Genomic DNA, 13,361 nt, shown 5'->3' with positions numbered 1-13,361 from the left:
AAGAAATGTAATTAATCTAACACAATTATGTGACCCTCATTAAACTCATATTTTGAAGTTGTGCATTTGAGATTTATTTATTTAGTTTACTTAGTTTAAAATCTTAGTTTTTAATCACCCTCTTCAAACAAAATATTTTTCTTCACCAAAGTGTTTTAAATAACATTAATAAATAGTTCTTTTTAGAGTCCCTGTGGGTACGATAACTCGACATTTACTTGTCACTATTAATTGTTGCGATTGTGTACACTTCCACATTTCCGTCGTTCCAAGTTTTTGGCGCCGTTGCCGGGACTGTTTTAAAAATTCATTATTTTTGAATTTGTTAGTTTTGCATTTTGGTTTAATTTTTTGTTTAAATTTTAACTTAATTAATTTTTCTGTGATTATTTTAGGTGTTTATGAGTATTGACCGAATCATCGATTTACTCCCTGTAGACCCTGAGATTGAACTAACTTTCTGAAAGTGAAGAAGACAAGCAAGTCAAAGAAGGACCGAAGAGATGAACTTCGAAAATTCGAATCAAAGAAACAGAGCAAACCCTACTCAAAATCCTATCCTTATTGCTGGTGATTGGAATTAAACTTTAAGATAGTGTGTCGTGCCAATGTTTAATGATCTTAATCCCGATATTAAGAGACACAAAATTGAGGCACAATAGTTTCAGCTGAAGCCAGTCATGTTCCAGATGCTTCAGACAGTGGGCCAATTCAGTGGAATGCCTACCGAAGATCCTCACCTACACTTAAGACTGTTTATGGAGGTGAGCGATTCTTTCAAGTTAGCCGGAGTACCCGAAGATGCATTATGATTGAAGTTGTTTCCATATTCACTAAGGGATAGAGCTCGAGCCTGGTTGAACTCATTGCCATCAAATTCAATTTTCACATAGCAAGAGTTAGTAGAAAGATTCCTTATGAAGTATTTCCCGCCTAGCAAGAATGCTAAGTTGAGGAACGAGATCACTGCTTTCCAAAAAATGGATGACGAGTCCTTGTATGGTGCATGGGAAAGGTACAAAGAATTATTAAAGAAGTGCCCTCATCATGGAATCCCACATTGTATCCAACTTGAGACATTTTATAATGGTCTCAATGCTCACACAAGGATGTAGTGGACGCTTCTGCTAATGGTGCTCTCCTTTCTAAGTCTTATAATGAGGCTTACGAAATTATTGAGAGGATTGCCAGCAACAATTACCAATGGCTAACCAATCGAGCAGCGTCAAGAAAATGAGTCATTGGAATACATGAAGTGGACGCTCTTACTTCACTCGCATCTCAGGTATCATCAATATCCTCAATGTTAAAAGATCTTACTACTAATGGGGCTAATAGTTTTGCAGCACAACCATCAAATCAATTTGAAAATGTAGCCTGTATCTATTATGGGGAAGGACATTTGTTTGAAGAATGTTCATCGAACCCAGAATCCGTATATTACATTGGTAACCAAAACTAAAATCGAGGAAGGCAAGGACTGCAATCCAATTTCTATAACCCATCATGGCAAAGCCATCTGAATTTTTCCTGAAGTAACCAAGGGGTTGGAACCAATAACACTTATGCCCGACCTAGATCAACATAACCACATAGTTTTCCCCCAACAAGTTCAGAAACCAACCCAAGCTGAACCATCCAATGGCTTAGAAAATTTGTTAAAGGCATACATGGCGAAGAATGATGCCTTAATTCAAAGCCAAGCAGCTACATTGAAAAATCTAGAAAACTAAATGGGCCAGCTTGCTACTGAACTCAGAAACCGACCACAAGGTGCTTTACCTAGTAATACAGAGAATCCAAAGAATCTAGGGAAGGAGCATTGTAAAGCATTGACATTGAGGAGCAGAAAGACATTAAGCCTAACATCGTCAAAGTTCAAAAAGAGCCAGTTGATGCTCAAGACTCAAAGGAAGATCAGCTGAGTGTTGAAATTCCAGTTTCACCAGAACAGAGTCTGCAAAATCTGACAAGAAAACCTAAAACCAACTAATTCCAATCAACTAACAACTTCGTTAGATGCAGAGTTGCCACAAAAGAAGAATCAACCAGTTCCAGTAAAGAAACCTCTACCACATTACCCTCAAAGACTTCAGAAGCAAGAGATTCAATTCAAGAAGTTCCTAGACGTACTCAAGCAACTTCATATCAACATCCCGTTGGTTGAATCACTTGAACAGATGCCAAACTACGTTAGGTTCATGAAGGATATCTTATCTAAAAAATGAAGACTTGGATAATTTGAGACGGTAGCCTTGACGAAGGAATGCAATGCATATCTTCAAAACAAACTACCCCCAAAGTTGAAGGATCATGGATGTTTTACCATACCTTGCAATATTGCGGCAACATATTATGGTAAGGCACTATGTGACTTAGGTTTGAGTATCAACTTAATGCTTCTGTTAATATTTAAGAAGTTGGGGATAGGTGAAGTTAGACCTACTATGGTTACATTTCAATTAGCAGATCGATCCTTAGCACACCTAGAAGGAAAAATTGAAGATGTATTGGTATGTGTAGACAAATTTATCTTCCCTACTGACTTTGTGATTCTAGACTTTGAAGTAGACAAAGAAGTACCGATCATTCTAGGAAGACCATTCTTAGCAACCGGAAGGACCCTTGTTAATGTGCAGAAGGGCACGCTTACTATACATGTTCAGGATGATCAGGTAACATTTAACATTTTTAAGCTATGCGACTTCCTGACACAATTGATGATTGTTCTGCAGTTTTTGATTTAGAGGAGTTAATCATGGAAAAAGAGTTCAACTATGTTGAGGACCTATTGGAATGAACTTTGACACCAGATCCTCCAAATGATGAAAAGGAAGATGAATACGTAGCTTTGTTAGAAGCTAATCAAAGGGGATTTAATCCACAATCCTGCTTTGAATCTTTGGAGTTAGAGAAAATGGATTATTCCCAACCAAAATTGTCAATCGAGGAGCAGCCTAAACTAGAACTGAAGGTACTTCCCTCACATTTGAAATATGTTTATTTAGGTAACTCTTCTACTCTGCCTATGATTGTTTCAGTAGAATTAACTACTGAGCAAGAAGAGAAACCCATCTCAGTGTTGAAACAATTCAAAAAGGCTATCAGATGGACCATAGCCGATATTCACAGTATTAGTCCATCTGTATGCATGCACAAGATTATCTTGTAAGATGGAAAAAAAAGGGACGAATGATGGACAATGATGATTGAGCTCCATCATGAAGGACATAGTCAAGAAAGAAATCATCAAGTGGTTATATATGAGTATAATTTACCCAATCTCAGATAGTTCATGGGTAAGTCTGGTCCAGTCTGAAGAAATGAGGTATCACAGTCATTGAAAACAAGAACAACGAGTTGATACCGACTAGAACGGTTACGGGATGGAGAATTTGCATTGATTACTGGAAGCTGAACAAGGCGAATAAGAAATATCACTTTCCTTTGTTGTTTTTGGACCAGATGCTGGATTGACTTGTAGGGCGAGACTATTACTATTTTCTCAATGGATACTCGGGGTATAATCAGATTACAGTAGGACTGAAAGATCAACACAAGAAGACATTCACCTACCTGTACGGTACATTCACATTTAGACGCATGCCATTTGGTTTATGTAATACACCTATTACATTTCAAAGATGTATGATGTCTATTTTTACTAACATGATTGAGAAATATTTGGAAGTCTTTATGGATGATTTTTCAGTATTTGGAGATACATATGATGATTGCCTAGCCAATCTAGCCAAGGTACTAAGGCGACGCGAAGAAACAAACCTCGTACTCAACTTGGAAAAGTGGCATTTCATGGTACGATAAGGTATTATTCTAGGGCATCGAATAACAAGACATGGAATTGAGGTTGATAAAGCAAAGGTAGACGTTATTGAGAAACTCCCACCTCCAACATCTGTAAAGGGTGTTAGGAGCTTTTTTGGCCACGCCAGTTTCTATCAAAGATTCATCAAGGACTTTTCCATAATTGCTAAACCCTTATGCAAATTATTGGAAAAGGACACGACGTTCAAATTTGATGAAGAGTGGTTAAGAGCTTTTAATAATTTGAAGAGTCGATTAGTTACGGCACCCATAATAGTCACACCAGACAGGGATTTGCCATTTGAATTGATACGTGACGCAAGTGACTTCGCGATAAGAGCTGTTATAGGTCATCGAAGGAACAAAGTTTTTCATCCCATCTACTACGCAAGTCAAACTTTGACAGGAGCTCAACTGAATTATACGGTAACAGAGAAAGAGTTACTTGCTATTATGTTTTCTTTTGACAAGTTTCGATCTTATCTTGTAGGTATCAAGGTGACTATCTATACGGACCACTTGATGATTAAGTATTTGCTTGCCAAGAAAGACGATAAGCCGAGACTGATCTGATGGGTAATTCTACTTCAAGAGTTCGATCTAGAAATTCAAGATCGAAAGGGAGTGGAAAAACAAGTAGCAGACCACTTGTCTAGATTGGAGCCATAAGAAGGGAACTCTCATTTTCTACCAATTCAGGAAACATTTCCAATGAACACATGCTGAAGGTAAACCATGTCCATAATACCCCTTGGTTTGTTGATATTGCTATCTTTTTAGCTTGTGGCCGATTGATAAGACATATCATCGAAAGAAATAGTTTTTTAACGTTGTGAAGTACTATTTCTAGGAAGAGCCGTATTTGTTTAAGAAATATGCAGATCAAATGATCAGGAGATGCATGGTAGAAGATGAAGTACATAAGATTTTATACCACTATCACTCAGCTCCGAGTGGGGGACACTTCGGAGGTACACGTACTGCAGCCAAGGTATTACAAGCCAGATTCTTTTGGCCAACATTATTCATAGACACATATGCTTATGTAAAGAGTTGTGATCGATGTCAAAGGTTGGAAATGTCACCAACAGAAATGAGATGCCTTGAACAATCATCATTAAAGTAGAATTATTCGATGTTTGGGGCGTTGACGTTCTCAGTCCTTTCCCTTCATCTTTCGGTTACAAGTACATATTAGTAGTAGTAGACTATGTGTCTAAGTGGGTTGAGGCAGAGGCATATCTGACAAATGATGCAAAGGTTGTAATGAAGTTTTTGTAGAAACATGTGTTCACAAGGTTTGGAACCACAAGAGCCATCATCAGTGATGAAGGATCCTATTTTATGAACAAGTGGTTGAAATGGTTATTAGATAAACATGGAGTGAAACACAAGGTTGCTACAGCTTATCATCTGCAGACGAATGGGCAAGGTGAACTAGCAAACAAAGAGATCAAAGGCATACATGAGAAGTTAGTTTTCCCAAACTGACGATATTGGTCCAAAAGACTGGATAAGCATGTCACCCTATAGGTTAGTCTTTGGGAAAGCCTGCCATCTACCCTTGGGGTTAGAACACAAAGCTTACTGGGCTCTCCGACAACTCAGCTTGGATCTTAAGCTTGCTAAAGAGAAATGGATGCTCCATCTCAAAGAGTTAGAAGAATTCTGAATGTTCTCATACGAAAATGACAAATTGCTCCAGGAGAAACTTAAAAAATGACATGACAAGCACATTCAAGTTCATGCATTTGAAGTAGCTTAACAAGTTTTGTTATTTAATTCCATATTAAAGTTCTTTCCAGGTAAGTTAAAATCACATTGGTCCGGTCCATTTTGATTCATCAAGTCTATCCGTATGGAGTTGTTGAACTTCAAGGTAAGGGAGGTAATTTTCGAGTTAATGCTCAACGCTTGAAACATTACTGGGGAGATAAAATTGAACGGAATCAAATATGATTTATTTTATCAGATATTTAATTTTTCTTGTTCTTCATTTTGAATAAATGATTTAGGGTATATTTTCGGGATCAGTATGTTTTAAAAAATTCTATCTAGGAGATTGGAAATTAAGCGGGACTGCTTGGGACCCCTCCAATCTTTCTTGGGAATTGATTTTGACATAATTTTCCAAGAAATTATCCCCTAAATGGAAAAATAAATTTTTAAATTTTCAAATAAAAGGGTCAATTTTGATCCAAGTATTAAGTTGCAACTCAATTTTGAAATTTCATTAAGTCTAGCGACTTAATTGAACAATTTTAAAATTTGTTGCTCTTTTGTAAATATTAAAAATTAGATGCCTATTTTTGTAAATATTTTCAAAAGGCTTCTAGAATAAATGTTTTTAGTATAATAAAAATGATAATTATTAATATATAATTATATCTATTGTAATATATATTAATTATTATCAACTTTACATAGATTTAGGATTAGTTTTAATTTAATCATATTTTATTTGAGAAGTTTTTGTTATCAACTTTGAGTAGAATTAGAACTTAGAATTTTAATTATTAAATTATATTAAGAATTCTACTCTAGTTCCTACTCCTTTCACTATAAATTCCACCCATCTATTCTTATTTTTTTCATTCATACACCATTCCATCTAAAAACACCAAAACCATTAAGTGCCGAAACCTCCTACCAATTCCCTAGCCACAGCATCACCCAGATGATCGGTCAGCAGCATGCCGCACACCCACCTCGCACACGCCTGCTCCATCATGTGCTGCATTGCGCGCCTGGTCCTGCTCAGCATTGAACTGCTCTTTGGCATGCCTGCTGTGACACCCCTAATTTGACCCTAGTCGGAAAGTGGTCTTGGGACCACAAAAACGAGTCACAAAAATAATTAATTGTTATATTCTATGCTTATTATTTGTGAATAAGTATGTGTAAAAATTTTATGTTTTAATTTTGTCATTTGGATGTGAAATTAGCTAAAAAGGACATATTTGAGAAACTTTAAAAATATGATAGGCAAATGTCCAAGTGAGTAAAATGTTAAATTACTAAAGTTGAGGACTTGCATGTCAAATGGCCCACTTTTAACATTAGTGGATGGTAATGATGTTATTGTTTTGGCATTATGTGTATATTATATTTAGTAAATAATATTTAATAGTTTATAATTTAAAAACATGAATTAATAAAAGAAAATAGGTGAGAAAAACAAAGTTCTCATCCATTCTTCTTTCATCTTTGCCGAAATTGAAAGAAGAAGTAAAACAAAGGGGCTCTTGGGTATTCGGTCTTGGCATTCTAATTTGGAGATTAAGCTCAAGAGCTTAAGGAGCCTAATTCAGATAGAGGAAAAACTAAACTAACCAAATAGCCGACCCATAGTCATTCGACGACATTCGAGGTAAGTCTCTAAGTAATTAACCTATTTTGAGTTTTGATTAATGGAAAACTATGAAATAGGTAAAATTTACCTTAAAATAGAGGCTGACAGCAGCAGTGATGTGAATTTGAAAAATCAATAAAAATAGTAGAAATGGAATTAAATAATGAATAAATTATGTAATCGAATCTTAGTGAGTCTATTTTCATATGAAAGAAACAAAACTACTATATGAGCCGTATTTTATGAGATGTTTAAGTTTTCATGAAACAGGGCCAGAGCGATTTCTGGATCCCCTGTTCTGACTTTGGAAATTCACCATAAATTAACCAGAGATAATTAGAAGTCATGCTTTATATTTACAGATTCATTTTTGAGTCTAGTTTTATTTGAAACAAACGGAATAAGTATTGAAGCCTTGTACAGAGAGATATATAAGTCGTAATGCATGAAGGTCAGATTAGTCAAGCAGTGAAACAGGGGAAACTTTAAGAAAAATCTGGCATTGATTGGCCAAATCTAAAATTTTGGAAATTTTATGGATGGAAGACATACGAGTCTATATTCAGGGAAAATTAATGGCAAGTGATTTGGAGTTTTTTAGCTCCAGTTATAAATAATTTAGTGACTATTTCTCAGGAAAAACAGCTCGTAGTGAAAATGTGATTTTGTTGTAAACATGGATAAAACTTGTTTTAGTTGCTCATAAGCTATTGATTAAACCCATACGTGAATTCTAAATCGTGATATTGTAAAACGATATATGAGTGTTAGATGGATCTTTGATATTAAAATTTGTGAAATTGTAAGTTTATGAGTATTCGAATATGAAATGATAGTATTATTCATTGGAAAATGATTGATGTAGATTCACCAAGACAAAGTGAATACATGAAATTTATATTTTGATTTAGGATTTTATGTGATGAATGTGAATGTGTATATATGAGATAAGGCCGAATGGCCAATGTGATGATTGTGAACATGCATATATGTGGTAAAGTCGAATGGCTAGTGTGAAATATGTAGGCGATGTGTATATTGTGGCGAACGACCAAATCTGAAAGGTGTGTATTATTAGATATTTGATGAGGCAAATGAATTACAAATATGACAATCGATGTGAATATTGTAACATGTGAATAAATGTACATGAAACTTGGAAATATATTCCGGTAAGGCCGATGACTACGTGTGGAGATTATGTCCGGTAAGACCCGATGACTACGTGTGGAGATTATGTCCGGTAAGACCCGATGACTTCGTGTGGAGATTTAAATGCGAGCTAAAGGTCTCACCGATAATCCGAGTAGAGGTTAAAGCTATAAGACTTCTTAATAAGAATTGCGTATAAATATATTCAATGCGAATGATTAAGCAGTATGTACTCCAAGTTTATATGTGAGCTTGATTTGAACTAAATCATAAGGTAGTTATGTGGTGCATACGAGAGCAATCTATGAGACGATTCCTATGATTATGTGACATCGGATCGGTGTGAGAGGTTATGTGAAATCATACAATATATCCATGTCACATGAGCTCACTTTTATGTGAAAGTTTATCGCCTATTATATATGATGAGATGTGCATATTCGGTAAAGGGATGGTATGCAGAAGGAAGAGTGAAAACAAAAAAATACGAACAACTATGTTATAATTTGATTGTTATCTATTGACACTGCTTAAAACTTACTAAGCATTGTAATGCTTACTCCATTTACTTTGTTTTCTCTGTTTTATAGATCTCATTACGAAGCTACAGGCTCGGGGATCGTCAGCAACTAGTCACACTATCACTATCCACTGCTTGTTATTGTTATGTTTAGAATTATTTTATGGCATGTATAGAATAGACTAGTGGCGGAAGAATATTTTTGGTTAATGTATATAAGCCATGCGAAAATGGCATCTTTTGAATGTTTACTTAGTGAAGAATAAATTTTATCCTGGTCGTGCTTAGTACTTATTTAAATGAATGATCTTTATTTCAAGAAAAAGTTCAAAATTTTACTGTTCTGACATGAGTTATAAGTCCGGTAATGCCCCTTACCTATTCCGGCGACGGTTACGGGATAGGGGTGTTACACCTGCTGCTCTAGCCCCAGCTGCCTAGGTTGTGTCCCGCACCAGCGCCCAATTTTTGCGTATACCCATACCAGCCTGCTCAACTATTCGCACGCTGCTCACATCTCCTAAATTTTAATTTTATTCAATTATCTAATTTTTCAAATTATTGAATTATTAATATTTCATATTAATTAAATTTTTGAGAAAATAATTGTTACCATCTTATGATCAGGTTAATCATGCCTTGCAAGAGAACTCATGCATCCGCCTAAATTGACTAATCACAAAACAAGTTCCACTGTGAAGAAGCCAAAGCAAGATACGAGAGTATCTTCAAGAATCAATAGATGCATCCAGAGAAAAGCTTCACCTTGAAAGAAAGCAACTATATTGATTTTATGGCACGTATTCGTCAAGTTGCTGAAACTCTCAATTTGGATTTATTTTGTGAGAAGAGACCTAGTGTGGATGAGGAGTTAATGCACGAGTTCTATGCGAATTTAACCTTAAGCGAGTTGACGGAAGTTCCAGTTCATAGAATTAAGGTATCATAACTTCAAACGCTGTTAATGAGTTCTTTGAATTGCTTGATTTTGAAAACGATGAATATTCTTCCTTGATGAGCAAAATAGAGCCTAAAAATTTACAAGAAATTCTCGAGGAACTTACAGTTCCAGGTTGTAAGTAGACTGTGTTCACACTTGTCGAAGATAATATTTGACACCACTTGCAAAGGTATGGTTCTATTTCATCCGTTTCAGCCTTATGCCTAGCTCACATGGGACTACAATTTCATTAGAGCGAATGGTCTTATTATACTCGATTTTAACTGGGAAGACCATTAATGTGGGAAAAATCATCCTGAGGGAGATGCAGAATTGTGCCGTTAGACGTTCTGGCCCAGCTTACTTTCCTTTTACAATAACAACTCTGTGCTTGAAAGCTAAAATTCTTGCAAATGTAAAGAAGACAGGCTATAGCCAGGGCACAATCACAGATTGGGACCTCTACTGAATAGCTAGAGAATTTGTTCTACAGCAACGAGTTGAAGAAAGTGAGGACCTCGAAGAAGAAGAAGAAGATCCCACAATGCAATCAGCTGAAGCCCTAGATAAGGTAGAACCAATGGAACCAGAAGCTGAACCTGATGTCAAACTTCAATGTTCAAATCTCAATCACCTCGCCCAGATCTTCGAGATGAGCTGTCAAAATTGAAGGACATAATGCAACATATGCAGTGGTAGCAACAAGCTTACTTGAGATACTAAAAAATAAGGGATGACTTAACGAGAAGCGCTTTTATGAAAATATACAATGACCCATTTATTTTTGTCCCTGATTTTCCCAATTTCATATTTGAACCATGGAGTCCACTATCGAAGAAGGAGCGAAGCGATTCATGCAAAGGCAATAATGATGGAGCAAAAGATGAGTCAAAATTAGAAGGATCTACAAATAAATAAAAGGGGGATCTTGACTTTATTTTATTTCTGTTCTTAGGTCATTTTAGGATTAAGCTTAATTAGGAATTTTTATTTTTGCATAATAAAGCAAGAGATGGAAATCATGAATAAAAATGAACGAGTCAAAAAGTATAAAATGTGGCAATAGGTATATACATGTCTAGGATTGGATCTTGAGAGAGCTTGGTATTTAAACAGTTAATTTGACTCATCTCCTCTTTTCTAGAATCCTACCTGGTGTATAGTATCTATTCACTTTTAACAATGAGGACATTGTTCATCTTAAGTAGGGGGACCAAAAATTATTTCCGCTCAGAATAAATTTTCGTTTTAATTATGATTAGGATATATTTTGTTCAATAAATTTGAAATTATGTTAAGTACGCTGAACTTTAGTATAAATAAACTTTGAATATTTCAATAATTATTATGTTAGCTTAATAATGACATAAATGTATTTTTAACAAAGCATGCAAATCATACCATAAATTTTTTTAGTTCCTTAGGAAAGTTAGACGTGCATGAAAGTTTAAGTCTTTAGAATTGACTTAATAGTTTCTTAAGGTGAAATCCTAGGAAGCATGGAACATTGAAAATGATTTAGGCAACTGTTATTTGGACCGTTTGAGCCTTCCAAGCCAACCATGATGAAATTTTTATCCTTTGAAACCCAACTTTGAGACTATATGGCCTAATTTTATTTGAACCTTTGCAAATTTAGCCATCACTTCTCTCTTAACTATTTTAAAATTGTCCAAAACACTAGACTCAGTACTATTCAAAGTATTCTTTGAAATTAAGTTTGGAGGAGTTGAAAAGAAGTATCAAATGCTCTAAAATTGTAGTATATTAAGTAAAATGACTCGGTTGAAAAAAAAACATGAGTTCTTAAAATAACATGTACAAAAGAGCATGTGAAAGCAAAGAAAGTTGATGTATTGAAGGTAATTATTTCAATGGTCCGATGCAAGCTGAGTCTAGGGTTTTTAGCCTAAAATTACCTATCTTCTACCTACCCCTAAGCCTAGCCATGCTACAACCTTGTTAAAGACCTATTAATTCAAGTTCTAATGCTACCTACATTAGTGGAGAGAAATTGCTACATGCAACATATGAAGGCATAAGTTAAACTTAATGATTGTAGCTTAATCATTTGTAGACATCATTTTTACGGTGAGAAATGTCATGTCTTTACCAATCATAAAAGTTTAAAGTATCTGATGACTCAAAAAGATTTGAATCTATGATAGCGGAGATGACTTGAGTTATTAAATGACTATAAGCTTGTGATCGATTATCATCCAGGAAAGGAAAATGTAGTGCCGATGCTTTGAGTAGGAAATCTTTGTTTTCTTTAAGGGCCATGAATACATAGTTGACTTTATCTGATAATGGTTTGGTTCTAGCTGATTTGAAAGCTAGATCGGTGTTTCTTTAGTAGATTTGCAAAGCGCAAAAGTGTGACAGTGAGTTGCAATCCAAGAGAATTCAGTTTGAATCGGGTGATGACTCAAAACTTCAAATTGACTCTGATGATTGTTTGAGATTCTGAGGTAGGATATGTGTTCCTAAAGATACAAAGTTGATTCAGAAGATTCTTAATAAGGCACATAGTGGTTGTTTGTCTATTCATCTGTGCAATACAAAAATGTACTATGATTTGAAGAAAATGTATTGGTGGTCAGGCATGAAATGAGATATCTCAAAGTTTGTTTTGAAATGCTTGATTTGTCAACAAGTAAAGGCCGAACACCAAGTACCTTCGGGTTTACTTCAACCTGTGATGGTTCCTGAATGGAAATGGGACAGAATTACCATGGATTTTGTGATAGGTTTACCTTTGACTCCGAAAAAGAAGGATGTTGTTTGGGTTGTCGTGGACAGATTGAAGAAATCGCCTCAGTTTACACCAGTCCGTACTGGTTACTCACTTGATAGGCTTGCTGATTAGTACATTGCTGAAATTGTTCGATTTCATGGAGTACCTATTTCTAGAAAATTGTGGGGACTTAAGGGGTAAGTAAATGTTGTGTTGAATAGGGAATCTAGATTCCCTTTGAGTGTTCAGTTGTGAAGGGAGTGGGGAGGTGTTTAGGGTGTAGAAGGCTGAACAAATTTTTGAAGTGTTTTTGGTCAACAAAATTCGGCTATAGGCTTTTGGGGTGCCATTTTGGTGTTAGCTAACCATAGGTCATTTTCGTTTCAATACCTCGGGTTGGCAATTTTGCTTCTTTTGTTTTGTTTTGGCTCTAGTCGAAGACTCCTGAACACCTCTTAGCCTTTTGTTATTTTTCTTTGGCCAAATACCTAAAGTGACATCTTACTTTTCATTTTTCCTTCTTCTTTGTCTTCTCTTCTCTAAAGCTAAATACTCCTTTTTCCCGATTTCATTCTTCCTTCCTCTGCTCTTTGGCAGCCTGAATCATTCCCTCTCTTTCTTTGTTGGTCGAATACCCTAAGTAGTGTTCACTTCTTCTTCTCTGTTCTCCAAACTGATTACCGTCTGTCTTAGGGTAGCAGAAATTGTCAAGGACTAGTTATTTTCTCTATTCTCCTCTTATCTTTCCCTTTGCCGATTCTTGTTGAAGTGTTACCAAAATTCCTTTGACTTGTTGGGTAAGTGTTCTATAGTTTATTTTCCCCCATAATCAAAT

General features: G+C 35.6%; 1 non-coding gene across 1 annotated transcript; it reads right to left on the bottom strand.

Moving 5' to 3' along the window:
- Positions 1-947: 947 nt before the first annotated feature.
- Positions 948-1,054, bottom strand: LOC128292162 (small nucleolar RNA R71). The gene has a single exon (XR_008282147.1). It is a non-coding gene; the product is annotated as a small nucleolar RNA R71 (small nucleolar RNA).
- Positions 1,055-13,361: the final 12,307 nt, after the last annotated feature.

This window comes from Gossypium arboreum, chromosome 4 (genome assembly GCF_025698485.1).
Source record: "Gossypium arboreum isolate Shixiya-1 chromosome 4, ASM2569848v2, whole genome shotgun sequence".
NCBI lineage: Eukaryota > Viridiplantae > Streptophyta > Magnoliopsida > Malvales > Malvaceae > Gossypium > Gossypium arboreum.
Note: the sequence above shows the minus strand (reverse complement) of the source record. Positions and strands in the feature narration are given on the sequence as shown.